Source organism: Oryzias latipes, chromosome 1 (assembly GCF_053564925.1).
Source record: "Oryzias latipes strain Hd-rR chromosome 1, Olatipes_Hd-rR_3.1".
Lineage (NCBI taxonomy): Eukaryota > Metazoa > Chordata > Actinopteri > Beloniformes > Adrianichthyidae > Oryzias > Oryzias latipes.
Genome location: NC_136237.1, coordinates 36,143,722 through 36,158,650, shown reverse-complemented (window position 1 = coordinate 36,158,650; position 14,929 = coordinate 36,143,722).

Genomic DNA, 14,929 nt, shown 5'->3' with positions numbered 1-14,929 from the left:
TATGGAAGGCAGCAAACACAGATCCCTACCGTTTTTAATTTTTTTGTGCTGATATTTGAAAGATAAGTTATGCAAAAAAATAGGTGTTTGCAGTTTTGCCTAAAAAGACGTTTTCGGACCTTTTTGGATCAAATGTTGTCTAAAAGTTCACCTGTAACTTCAATCATTCTGAATTTTTTTAGGAAAACTAAACCACTTCAACTGTGATCTGCAAGGCAATGGTAAAACTATATTTTTTATGGAACAGCCTGCAGTGTTTCTTGTGGGGATCTTTTCTGCCAGGGCTTGCCGGCTTGGTCGGTGGTTGTTGCTGTTACCAATCCAGTTGATATGGTTCTCCATCTGTGTCTAAGTGATATAATCAGAATCAGAATCGTTTATTGTCATTGTACATGGGGATACAATGAAATTGCAGCAGCCTTGGAGTGAAGGAGTTACATAAAATAAAAATAAAAATAGAATAGAAAAAGAAATACTGTATTTACAACTCTTAACAAAAAATGAACAATATGGACAGAAACTGTTAAATATTAAATATTTGTGAGTAAAATAGAATGGAATTACATGAGTTGCTGTGAGCACAGCTTAATAAATATCAAGTTATTGCACAGTGACCCGGTTAGACAGTCAGGATATTGCACGCATTGTAGTAAAATTAGAGTGAGGTGTGGTTGGTGGACGTATGTGCATTCCGTATGATAATTGCCTGTGGAAAAAAGCTGTTTCTTAGTCTGTTTGTCCTGGTTCTGATGGACCTGTACCTCCTTCCAGAGGGCAGCAGTTCAAACAGAGGGAAAGCAGAATGGGTGGAGTTAGTGGTGATGCTAGTCACTCTGCTGAGGCAGCGAGACTGGTAAATGTCCTTCAGTGAGGGGAGGGGGCAGCCGATGATCCTCTGCGCTGTCTTTACCACTCTCTGGAGACTCTGCCGTTCTGCTTCAGTGCAGTGGGAAAACCACACTGTGATGCCATAGGACAGAATGCTCTCAATGGTTGAGCGGTAGAACGTTACCAGCAGCTCCTGGCTGACGTCGTTCCTCCTAAGTTTTCTCAGGAAGTGCAGGCGTTGCTGGGCCTTCCTGATGACAGTCATGGTGTTGTTAGACCATGTGAGGTCAGCAGAGATGGTGGTGCCCAGGAGGGTGAAGCTGTGGACCCTCTCCACACAGTTTCCATCGATGTAGAGTGGGGGTGGATCTGTTCTGTTTTTTCTGAAGTCCAGGATGATCTCCTTGGTCTTGGTGGTGTTCAGGATGAGGTTATTAGCCTGACACCACCTTGAGAGTTTCAGGACTTCGTCTCTGTAGGCCGTCTCGTCGTCCCCAGAGATCAGCCCCACCACAGTAGTGTCGTCTGCAAACTTCACCACGGTGTTGCTGGTGTGGGCTGGTCTGCAGTCTGCTGTGTACAGTGTATACAGCAGAGGACTCAGCACACATCCCTGTGTGGAGCCTGTGCTCAGCGTCCGGGTGGAGGAGAGGTGGGGGTCAAGTTTGACTGTCTGTGGTCTGTTTGTCAGGAAGTCCTTGATCCACGAGCAGGTGAGTGGGTGGAGTCCTAGTTCAGACAGTTTGTTGACCAGAATGTCAGGAATGATTGTGTTAAAGGCTGAGCTATAGTCCACAAAGAGCATCCTGGCGTAGGTGTCTCTGTGTTCCAGGTGGCTCAGCGCAGTGTGGAGGGTGATGGAAATGGCATCATCCGTTGATCTGTTTGCTTTGTAAGCAAACTGGTGGGGGACGAAGATTGGAGGGAGGGAGTCTTTGATGTGTCCCAGGAGCAGCCGCTCCAGACACTTTGTGATGACAGCAGTGAGTGCAACTGGGCGGAAGTCCGTGAGGAAGGCTGTGGATGAGGACTTTTTGGGTATCGGGATGATAGTGGATGACTTCAGGCAAGCAGGGATGAAAGCCTGAGCTAGCGACAGGTTGAAGATTTTTGTGAAGACCTGGGAGAGTTGATCGGCGCAGGCCCGCAGAACCTTTCCGGGAACTCCATCAGGTCCCGCCGCTTTCCTGGGGTTTACCCTGCTGAACATCCGTGCCATCCATGCCACGTCCATAAAGGCATTGTTTTTATATTTAGAGCTCTAAGCAACCAAACAGTTGTCTATATAAAAGAGCTTTTACAATTGTGCACTTTTAGCAGGCTGAAAAAATTATCTTTTTAAAATTGCCATTTCAAATTTGGGTTTTAAATTTTGTGTTCCATTTTTCTGTGCTTGTATTGGAAGGATTTGTTATTATTTTGTTTAAAAGTGCTACATATTGTATATACACATAATTTATTTAGAGAAATTTGCTATACGTTGTGTTTTTTGGTTTTGTAGTTTAATTTCATTGGATTTATATTAAGGAAAAGAAGTTGCAGCATTGATTAAAAAAGGATAAAAGAGACATTTACTGTCTAAGTCTTATGTTACATCTGTAGAACTGTACTGAGAGTTGGGTTTTGTTTTGGAGCACATTCATATGTTTTGTTTGTAAAAAAAAAAGATAAAATATTAGGTTAATTGCATTTTACATGACTAGAAAAGCAATGATTATTCATAAAAATCTATGAAAGACATACAAAACAAATGAAAAAGCAGTCTGCCCTCCCTCTTGTGTCTAAACTCTTGTCACCTCACTTCTGGGTTAGTTAGCATATGAACTGGCAGCTGGTGTGTGTGTGTGGGGGGGGGGGGGGTGAAATTTGACTCCAGCAACAGGGATGATTGAGGAGCAGGCTGCAGCATGAGGAAAAGACTTAAGCATGTAAGAGGAAATGACATCCTACAGTTGACCAGTTCATTTTATATCTGTAAAGAATATTCAAGAAGCATTTAGACATGTTCAGCTATATGCGTGTGAAACTTGGTGTGGATATTTGAAGCATAAGTAATTTTAAAACACACTTGTTTGGAGTCCAGACGGAAAAAGCACAGGTTTTGGGATGAATCAGGATTTTTTTAAAATCATCTGTTTCACCTGGACTTCTGAAAAAAATATGGAAGGCAGCAAACACAGATCCCTACATTTGAAAAAATAAATGGTGTTGATATATGATGATTAAGTTATGAAAAAAAATAGGTGTTTGTAGTTTTGCCTAAAAAGACGTTTTCGGACCTTTTTGGATGTAATGCTCTCTAAGATGTCACCTGTAACTTCAATCATTCTGAATTTTTTTAGGAAGCAGTAGCACATAAATGCCTATGAAAGTTGAATTCTTGGTGCTGATAACCTAAACAGAATTTATGCTAAAAATCTTTGTTCAGTCCAAAATTTCATTAAAAAAATCAAGTGATGAAGTTTCTCGTAGACCCTATAGTGTTACATATCAAAGCTGGAGGTTATTAAAGGCATCTAATTCTGAAATCTCAGCTTCCTGAGACAAACGGCTGATTTATAATAAATTTCTATTATTTGGGTGCACATAATCGACCACTTCCTGTTACGCAGGCACCGTCAGGTGTACACCCATGAAACTTTACATGATGAGAGAGGACCCTTCTGAGTATCTCCAGTTTTAATTTCATGCACATCGGACAAAGCAAAGAGAAAATACAGGGCAGAATGTGCCCAATGCAATAACTAGGTGGCGCTATAGAGCTCGTCCAAGATTGTCATATCCATGGGTTCAGAATAGAAGCTTCATCATATCCATTGAATTTCAGTGAGATTGGACAAGGAATGTGCACGTGAGAGCAACTTTTGTGTGCATAGCGAGATGCCCAACTTTGCCGCTCTGTCACGACCACACCCCCGCATTGAAAGTTATGGTTTTTTGTCAGAGTAAACTTCAATGGCTTTTCAACAGGTGGACGTCATTTTCAGGTGTGTCGGCTCATCCTACTCGGAGCAGTGATGCTCCAAGTCAAACATGTCATTTCCTCTTGCCAGCAGGTGGCGCTACACTTTTTCCAGATTCTTTCACTGCAGATGTGTTCAGAGTCAGACTACAATCATGCATATCAATTTTTGATCAGATTGGATTATGCATGGCTGAGTTATGGCCATTTTTCTTTTCATGGCGTGTTTTCGAAACAACGTCGAATTTCTACGCGCCGCCACGGTCACAAACTTCTGTAAAAACTTAAAAGCTTTGCAATTTAACATCGGACATGTGTCTAGTTTACAAAACCAAAGTTTGGAGTCATTATTCACAAATCTCTAGGAGGAGTTCGTTCTAGAAGGAGGCCTGCAAATGTCCAAAATAGAGCAAAAATGACATATTGACATCAATATAGCAGACTTCCTGTGCGACTGACAGCTTGGTACCTACAGACTTTTTTGTAGGTTTCCATCTGATGAACATGCCCTGAAAAAATCAAGCTTGTACGTTAAAGCGTATGCGGGGCGTCGGGACAAAAGTCAGTGTAGGTGGCGCTGTCGAGCCATTTTTGCGCACCCATGCCAATTTCTCATAAAATACGAAATTTTTCGCGACCCCTGATGTGTGTGCCAAATTTGGTGAGTTTTGGGGTATGTTAAAGGCCTCAAAAATGCGATTCTTCCGGCAGAAGAAAAATAATAATAATAATTAAAGCTACAAGTAGCATTTAGCGGGCCCGAGCACGTGCCACCGCCTGGCACGAGCGACCGCCCCGTGAGCAACGCCCTGCTCGAGCCATTCTCGTCGTTTTTTCTTGTCCATTCTGGAGCTCCAAGCTAATGTTAATATGACAGCAGCCTGTGGGGGGGGGGGGGGGGGGGGGGACTATAATCTGTTGCCTTAAAGGACAAAGACTTTTGCATATAGCATGAAAAAAATTCTTAAATCTAAGCCTCGTTTAGACCTGCTCATTTTCTCATCAAGTAGAAGAAGGTTTTTATCAGATTAAGAAACAAGCAATGATGATAATTGCTATCACTGTTCCTAAGAATGAGAACAATAGAACTCATTCAATTTCCACTACAATGTCTAGATGAGTGTCAGCTATGTCTGATAACTTGGCCAATTAGCTGGACCGGGATCTTACAACGTGCAGGTGGTTTAACGTCCAGTGTGATGAGTCTGTGGACGGCAACAGTACAGCATAGCTTTTGGTTTCCACAAGAGAAGAATTCCTGACACATCTGCCCTAACAGACAACTACAAGAGGAGTTGAAATGTATAACACGGTGAAGGAGTTTTTGTGCAGAAAAAGGTACAATTAGAAAAGCTGGTAGCCATACCTGCAGACGGGGCTCCTGCTATGATTGACCGACAAACAGGTTTCATCACTCACTGTAAAGCTGACCAAGACTTTCCAAAATGTCTGCATTACTGCTGCTTCTTTCACCAGTAGGCCTTATGTGCAGAAGTGATTGGCTCTGGACATATAATGACTCCTATTGTGAAAATCATAAAAAACCTCAGCTGCAAAGCAAAACAGAACAGGATTTTTAAGGTGCTATTGGTGGAGATATCTGCTGAATATGGTGAATATGAATATGGTGAATCTGAACTTGTATTCTTGACTGACATTACTGGAAAACTAAACCACTTGATCTGCGAGCTGCAAGACATTGGCAAAACTATTTTTTTTTGACCAGCCTGCCTGAGCCAGTGTTTTTCTTGTGGGGATCTTTTCTGCCAGGGCTTGCCAGCTTGGTCAGTGGATGTTGCTGCAGTTGTCTCCCTTGCTGGGACAGCTGGAGTTAAACACAGCAGCCTCACAGCTGTGAAGTGGACCCCGTTGCTGTCCCAGTCTGGATGGGCACTGTGGCGATGTTCCAATGGCCAGGCTGGCTCCTGGTATAAAGAGATTCCCAATTACCATTTCCTAACCGCAGAGCCAAGGATGTGTTTACATGTTTAGGTCAAAAATGTGATGAACAGCTTCATGTTGTCTATTGATGTAAGTTTAAACCTAAACATGTTTCCCTGTTACTAATCCAGTTGATGTGGTTCTCCATCTGTGTCTAGGTGATAGAAAAGCATTTTTTTATATTTAGAGCTCCAAGCAAACAAACAGTTGTCTATATAAGAGCTTTTACAATTGTGGACTTTTAGCAGGTCTCTGAATACATGTGACCAATGTATGGTGGATTTTCACAGACTTTGTGTAAAACTGAAGGTGACAGAGACTTTGGAGAAGTGGCTACATTGCTCTGGACTTCTTTGTTTCATCCACAGAAGAGTAAAATATGTGATTGATTTTGAAAAGCTGCTGAAAAATGTATCTTTTTAAAATTGCAATTTCTAATTTGGGTTTTACATTTTGTGTTCCATTTTTTGTGATTGTATTAGAAAGATTTGTTATTTATTTGGTGTTTAAAGGTGGTACATAATGTATATACATAATCTTCTTAGAGACATTTGCTATGTGTTGTGTTTGTTGTCGTTGTAGTTTAATTTCTTTGGATGTATTGAAAGGAAATGAAAAGAAGTTGCAGCATTGATTAAAAAAGCATAAAAGAGACATTTACTGTCTGATGTTACATCTGTAGGAGTGTACTGAGGCTGGGTTTTGTTTTGGAGCACATTCATATATTTTGTTTGTAAAAAAAAAAAAGATAAAATATAAAGTTAATTGTATTTTGGATGAATAAAAAAGCAATGATTAGTGCTAAGGATGTATAAAAGACAAACAAAACAAAGGAAATTGCTGTATTTTAGTGTTGAACTAGGCTTTCTAACTGTTCTACTTTCTGTCTGCCACTCCTGGCTAATTTACATGTGAGCACACAGCCGGGGGTTGGGGGGGGGCTAACTCCACTCCTGCAGCAGGGGAGACTGATGAAAAGCTTGAGGATGTAAGATTGAATAAATAAAATCCTAGAGTTGACCAGTTCATTTTATAAATGTAAATATTTTTTATTTTGGTGCTGATAAACTAAACAGATGTTATGATAAAAATATTTGCTTGAGTCAAAATGTCCAAAAATTTGCTTTCAGCACAATAGGGTGATTAAGGTGGTTAAATGTTTCTCGTACGTATAGTGCTGCTTTTCAAACATGGAGCTTTGTAGGACGCATCTAATTCTGAAATCTCAGCTTCCTGAGACAAACGGCTGATTTCCTATGAAGCTTGATTATATGATCATGCTTCATGATCATTTATGAACATATATAGCTCGTCCAAAATTGTCATATCCATGGGTTCAGAATGGAAGTTTCATCAAATCTATTTAATTTCAGTGAGATCAGACAAGGAATGTGAACGTGAGAGCAACATTTGTGCATGGCGAGATACCCAACTTCGCCGCTCTGTCACGACCACACCCCCGCGTTGAAAGATTTGTTTTTCATCAGAGTAAACTTCAATGGTTTTTCAACAGGTGGACGTCATTTTGAGGTGTGTTTGCTCATCCTACTTGGAGCAGTGATGCTCCAAGTAAAACATGTCATTTCCTGTTGCCAACAGGTGGCGCTACACCTGTTTCGGATTTTTCCACTGCAGATGTGTTCAAAGTCAGACTACAATCATGCACAACAAATTTGGATCAGATTAGATTATTTATGGCTGAGTAATGGCCATTTTTCTTTTCATGGCGTGATTTCGAAACGACCTCAAATTTTGACGCGCCGCCACGGTCACAAACAACCGTAAAAACTTAAAAGCTTCGCAATTTAAGATCGGACATGTGTTTAGTTTACAAAACCAAAGTTTGGAGTCATTGTTCAAAAATCTCTAGGAGGAGTTCGTTCTAGAACGAGGCCTGCAAATGACCAAAATACAGCAAAAATGACATATTGACACCAATATAGCAGACTTCCTGTGCGACTGACAGCTTGGTCCCAAGAGACTTTTTTGTAGGTTTCTATCTGATGAACATGTCCTGTAAAAATCAAGCTTGTATGTTAAAGAACATGGCGGGGCTCTCAAAAACAAACATGGTAGGTGGCGCTATTGAGCCGTTTTTTGTTCACCCATGCAAGTGCTGTGTATCTAAGTTGGAGATATGTAAGAGGCCTCTCATTCTGAAATCTCAGCCTCGTGATACAAACGGCTGATTTTTTATGAATTTTTAATTATCTGACTGCAACGCAATCAACCACTTCCTGTTTGGTGGTGGCTTGCGCAGGCACCGTCAGGTGTACACCCATGAAACTTTAGACGATGAGAGAAGACCCTTATGAGTATCTCCTGTTGTAATTTTATGAATGTCGGACAAAGCACAGAGAAAAGATAGGTCAGAATGTGACATAAAATGTATTTGTCAATATCTAGGTGGCGCTATGGAGCTCGTCCAAGATTGTCATATCCATTGGTTCAGAATGGAAGCCTCATCACCTCTATTGAATTTCAGTGAGATTGGACAAGGAATGTGCACGTGAGAGCAACTTTTGTGTGCATGGCGAGACGCCCAACTTCGCCGCTCTGTCACGACCACACCCCCGCATTGAAAGTTATGGCTTTTTATCAGAGTAAACTTCAATGGCTTTTCAACAGGTGGACATCATTTTGAGGTGTGTCGGCTCATCCTACTTGGAGCAGTGATGCTCCAAGTAAAACATGTCATTTCCTTTTACCAGCAGGTGGCGCTACACTTGTTCTGGATTTTTCCACTTCTGATGTGTTCAGAGTCAGACTACAATCATGCATATCAATTTTGGATCAGATTGGATTTTGCATGGCTGAGTAATGGCCATTTTTCTTTTCATGGCGTGTTTTCAAAATGACCTCCATTTTCGACGCGCCGCCACGGTCACAAACATCCGTAAAAACTTAAAAGCTTCGCAATTTAACATCGGACATGTGTTTAGTTTACAAAACCAAAGTTTGGAGTCATTATTCACAAATCTCTAGGAGGAGTTCGTTCTAGAGCGAGGCCTGCAAATGTCCAAAATGGAGCAAAAATGACATATTGACCTCAATATATCAGACTTCCTGTGCGAGTGACAGGTGGGTCCTTTCAGACTTTTTTGTAGGTCTCCATCTGAAGAACATGCCCTGTAAAAATCAAGCTTGTACGTTAAAGCGTATGCGGGGCGTCGGGACAAAAGTCACTGTAGGTGGCGCTATCGAGCCGTTTTTCTGCGCCCATGCCAATCTCCTATAAAATACGAAATTTTTCGCGACTCCTGATGTGTGTGCCAAATTTGGTGAGTTTTGGGGTATGTTAAAGGCCTCAAAAAGGCGACTCTTCCGGTAGAATAATAATAATAATAATAATTAAAGCTACAAGTAGCATTTAGCGGGCCCGAGCACGTGCGACCGCATGGCACGAGCGACCGCCCCGTGAGCAACGCCCTGCTCGAGCCATTCTCGTCGTTTTTTCTTGTCCATTCTGGAGCTCCAAGCTATTGTTAATACGACAGCAGCCTGGGGGGGGGGGGGGGGGGGGCTGTAATCTGTTGCCTTAAGGGACAAAGACTTTTGCATATAGCATGAAAAAAATTCAAGCAATGATGATAATTGCTATCACTGTCCCTAAGGATGAGAACAATAGAACTCATTCAATTTCCACTACAATGTCTAGATGAGTGTCAGCTATGTCTGATAACTTGGCCAATTAGCTGGACCGGGATCTTGCAAAGTGAAGGTGGTTAACGTCCAGTGTGATGAGTCTGTGGACGGCAACAGTACAGCATAGCTTTTGGTTTCCACAAGAGAAGAACTCCTGACACATCTGCCCTAACAGACAACTACAAGAGGAGTTGAAATGTATAACACGGTGAAGGAGTTTTTGTGCAGAAAAAGGTACAATTAGAAAAGCTGGTAGAAGTGACTGCAGATGGGACTCCTGCTATGATCAATAGAAAAACAGGTTTCATCACTCACTGTAAAGCTGACCCAGACTTTCCAAAATGTCTGCATTACTGCTGCGTCATTCACCAGCAGGCCTTATGTGCAGAAGTGATTGGCTCTGGACATATAATGACTCTTATTCTGAAAATCGTAAACAACCTCAGCTGCAAAGCAAAACAGCACAGGATTTTTAAGGTGCTATTGGAGGAGATGTCTGTTGAATATGGTGAATATGAACATTGTGAATCTGAACTTGCATTCTTGACTGACATTACTGGAAAACTAAACCACTTGATCTGCGAGCTGCAAGACATTGGCAAAACTATTTTTTTTTGACCAGCCTGCCTGAGCCAGTGTTTTTCTTGTGGGGATCTTTTCTGCCAGGGCTTGTCAGCTTGGTCAGTGGATGTTGCTGCAGTTGTCTCCCTTGCTGGGACAGCTGGAGTTAAACACAGCAGCCTCACGGCTGTGAAGTGGACCCCGTTGCTGTCCCAGTCTGGATGGGCACTGTGGCGATGTTCCAATGGCCAGGCTGGCTCCTGGTATAAAGAGATTCCCAAATACCATTTCCTAACCGCAGAGCCAAGGATGTGTTTACATGTTTAGGTCAAAAATGTGATGGACAGCTTCATGTTGTCTAAACATGCCACCCTGTTATTAATCCAGTTGATATGGTTCTCCATCTGTGTCTAGGTGATAGAAAAGCATTTTTTTTTATATTTAGAGCTCTAAGCAAACAAACAGTTGTCTATATAAAAGAGCTTTTACAATTGTGCACTTTTAGCAGGTCTCTGAGTTCATGTGACCAATGTATGGTGGATTTTCACAGACCTTTTTTTAAAACTGAAGGTGAGAGAGACTTAGAGAAATGGCTTCATTGTTCTGGAGTTCTTTGTTTCATCCACAGAAGAGTAGAATTGGTGATTGATTTTGAAAAGCTGCTGAAAAAAGTATCTTTTTCAAATTGCAATTTCTAACTTGGGTTTTACATTTTGTGTTCCATTTTTTGTGCTTTAATTGGGAAGCATTTGTTATTTGTTTGGTGTTTTTAAGGTTCTGCAAATATACACATCATTTTTTAGAGACATTTGTTATCAGTTGTGTTTGTTGATTTGTAGTTTAATTTCATTGGATGTATAGATGTCGTGTGGGGGGGAGGCTCGAGAGCAGGTAGGACCCAGGCGCAGAGACGGGAGGCAAACGGGTTCAGGGCAAGTGGGTTTATTTAACTAACAAAAAGCGCTGCAGAGCAGGATGACAAAACTAAAAACAAAAACTTACTGTGGCATGGCAAGGGACATGGACGCCAGACAAGAAGACGTGATCAACATGAGCAGAAGTTAATGGACCAGCACAGGAGGAAGGCAGAGACAAGACTTATATACAGACAGGGCAGACAAGACACAGGTGAACACGATTAGGGCAGATGGGGACCAAAGGAAGTAAAACTCAAGAAACATGACAAGACAGGAAACCTTTCAAAATAAAACAGGAAACAGAACCAAACAAGACAGAACAAGAACTAAAGCGAAAAAAAAGACAACAAACTGAAACCATGACAATAGAAAGGAAAAGAAGTTCAAACATTGATTATAAAAAAGGATATAAGAGATAAAAAAAAAAGAAAAAGGAAAAGAAAAAAGATAAAATATTGATTTAATTGCATTTTGAATGAATAAAAAACAATGATTAATAGAATCAGAATCAGAATCAGAAATCAGAAAAAGTTTTATTGCCAGGTTCAGTAGAGCGCACTTTACAAAACGAGGAATTTGACTTGGTGTATAGTGCAATTAAGAATAAGTTAAAAATTAAGTTAACAACACACTATATACAGTAGAGTAAGGTGAATTAAAGTGGGAGCACAGATGGGCTGGGATGGTGGGGCCTGTAAGTGGCACCGACAGTCCTTTGGTGGGCGGGGGGGGGGGGGGGGGTCACCTGGGGGAGTTGGGGTTCTGTTCAGCAGGCTGGCTGCAGTGGGGAAGAAGCTGTTCTTGTGGCGCGAGGTCCTGGTCCTGATGGACCGGAGCCTCTTGCCAGAAGGGAGGGGCCGAAAGAGATTATGTCCTGGATGAGAGGGGTTGGCTACAATCCTGGCTGCCCGCCTCCAGGTCCTGGAGATGTGCAGCTCCTGGAGAGACGGGAGGTGGCAGCCGATCACCTTCTCTGCTGAGTGGATGACGCGTTGCAGCTTGGCCTTGTCTCTGGCCGTGGCCGCAGCGAACCAGACTGTGATGGAGGACGTGAGGGTGGATTCGATGATGGCGGTGTAAAAGTCTACCAGCATCTTTTCAGGGAGGTGAAACTTCTTCAGCTGCCTCAGGAAGTACATCCTCTGCTGGACCTTCTTAGTGATGGAGCTGATGTTCTGCTCCCACTTGAGGTCCTGGCTGATGATGGTTCCCAGGAAGCAGAAGGACTCCACAGAGGTCACCGGGGAGTCACAGAGGATGACAGGGGGGAGGGGGGCTGGGGCCTTCCTGAAGTCCACTGTCATCTCCACTGTCTTCAGAGCATTAAGCTCCAGGTTGTTAGCGCTGCACTATGACACCAGCCTGGCTATTTCACTCCTGTAGGCCGACTCATCTCCGTCAGAGATGAGGCCGATGAGTGTGGTGTCGTCAGCAAACTTCAGGAGTTTGACAGACAGGTGACCAGCTGTGCAGCTGTTTGTGTACAGGGAGAGTAACAGGGGTGAAAGGACACAGCCCTGGGGGGATCGGGTGCTTGTGGTCCGAGTATCTGAGACGAGCTTCCCCAGCCTCACATACTGCTGTCTGTCCGTCAGGAAGTCTGTGATCCACCTGCAGGTGGAGTCAGGCACATTCATCTTGGAGAGTTTTTAATACTAAAGATGTATGAAAGACATACCGAAAAAATATGTCTTTCAGTGTTTAACTGGCTGTCTTTGGATTATGCATGCCTGAGTAATGGCCATTCTTACTCCTCATCTCTCTGTTCACTGCTTGCTAATTTACATAGCAGGGGTCCCAGCAGGAGGGGGCGGGGTTGTAACACGACTCCTTCAGCAGAGCCAGGCTGAGAGAGGCTTTGACATGTAAGATGTTAGATGTTAGAATGCTAGATGTTAGAATGACAAGTTCATTTTATATCTTTGAAAATATTCAGGGAGCTATGGGACATGTTCAGCTATAGGTGTGTGAAAATTGGTGTCGATTGTTGAAACATAAGTTACAATAAAAAAATGTTTGTTTGGAGTCTAGACAGATTTAACACAGGTTTTTGGATGAAAAAGGATTTTTTATAAATCATCTGTTACACTTTTAAGTCTGAAAAAAATATGGAAGGCAGCAAACACAGATCCCTACCGTTTTTAATTTTTTTGTGCGGATATTTGAAAGATAAGTTATGCAAAAAAATAGGTGTTTGCAGTTTTGCCTAAAAAGACGTTTTCGGACCTTTTTGGATCAAATGTTGTCTAAAAGTTCACCTGTAACTTCAATCATTCTGAATTTTTTTAGGAAGCAGTAGCACATAAATGCCTATGAAAGTTGAATTCTTGGTGCTGATAACCTAAACAGAATTTATGCTAAAAATCTTTGTTCAGTCCAAAATTGTATAGGAAAAAAAGAGGTATGAAGTTTCTCATAGACCCTATTGTGTTACATATCAAAGCTGGAGGTTATTAAAGGCATCTAATTCTGAAATCTCAGCTTCCTGAGACAAACGGCTGATTTATAATAAATTTCTATTATTTGGGTGCACATAATCGACCACTTCCTGTTACGCAGGCACCGTCAGGTGTACACCCATGAAACTTCAGATTATGAGAGAGGACCCTTCTGAGTATCTCCAGTTTTAATTTCATGCACATCGGACAAAGCAAAGAGAAAATACAGGGCAGAATGTGCCCCATACAATAACTAGGTGGCGCTATAGAGCTCGTCCAAAGTTGTCATATCCATGGGTTCAGAATGGAAGCTTCATCATATCCATTGAAATTCAGTGAGATTGGACAAGGAATGGGCACATGAGAGCAACATTTGTGTGCATGGCGAGACGCCCAACTTTGCCGCTCTGTCAAGACCACACCCCTGCGTTGAAAGATATGTTTTTTATCAGAGTAAACTTCAATGGTTTTTCAACAGGTGGACGTCATTTTGAGGTGTGTCGGCTCATCCTACTTGGAGCAGTGATGCTCCAAGTAAAACATGTCATTTCCTGTTGTCAGCTGGTGGCGCTACACCTTTTCCGTATTCTTCCACTCCAGATGTGTTCAGAGTCAGACTACAATCATGCATACCAATTTGGGATCAAATTGGATTATGCATGGCTGAGTAATGGCCATTTTTCTTTTCATGGCGTGATTTCGAAACGCCTTCGAATTTTGACGTGCCGCCACGGTCACAAACAACCATAAAAACTTAAAAGCTTCGCAATTTAACATCAGACATGTGTCTAGTTTACAAAACCAAAGTTTGGAGTCATTGTTCACAAATCTCTAGGAGGAGTTCGTTCTAGAACGAGGCCTGCAAATGACCAAAACACAGCAAAAATGACATATTGACATCAATATAGCAGACTTCCTGTGCAACTGACAGCTTGGTCCCAAGAGACTTTTTTGTAGGTTTCCATCTGATGAACATGTCCTGTAAATATCAAGCTTGTATGTTAAAGAACATGGCGGGGCTCGCGAAAACAAACATTGTAGGTGGCGCTATTGAGTCATTTTTGTGCACCCATGCGAGAGCTGTATATCTAAGGTGGAGATATGTAAGAGACATCTCATTCTGAAATCTCAGCCTAGTGATACAAACGGTTGATTTTTTATGAATTTTTAATTATCTGACTGCAACGCAATCAACCACTTCCTGTTTGGCGGTGGCTTGCACAAGCACCGTCAGGTGTACGCCCATGAAACTTTAAACAATGAGAGAAGACCCTTGTGAGTATCTCCTGTTGTAATTTTATGAACGTCTGACAAAGCACAGAGAAAAGATAGGTCAAAATGTGACAAAAAATGTATTTGTTTATATCTAGGTGGCGCTATGGAGCTCGTCCAAGATTGTCATATCCATGGTTTCAGAATGGAAGCATCATCATCTCCATCGAATTTAAGTGAGATCGGACAAGGAATGTGCACGTGATAGCAACTTTTGTGTGCATGGCGAGACGCCCAACTTCGCCGCTCTGTCACGACCACACCCCCGCATTGAAAGTTATGGCTTTTTGTCAGAGTAAACTTCAATGGCTTTTTAACAGGTGGATATCATTTTGAGGTGTGTCGGCTCATCCTACTTGGAGCAG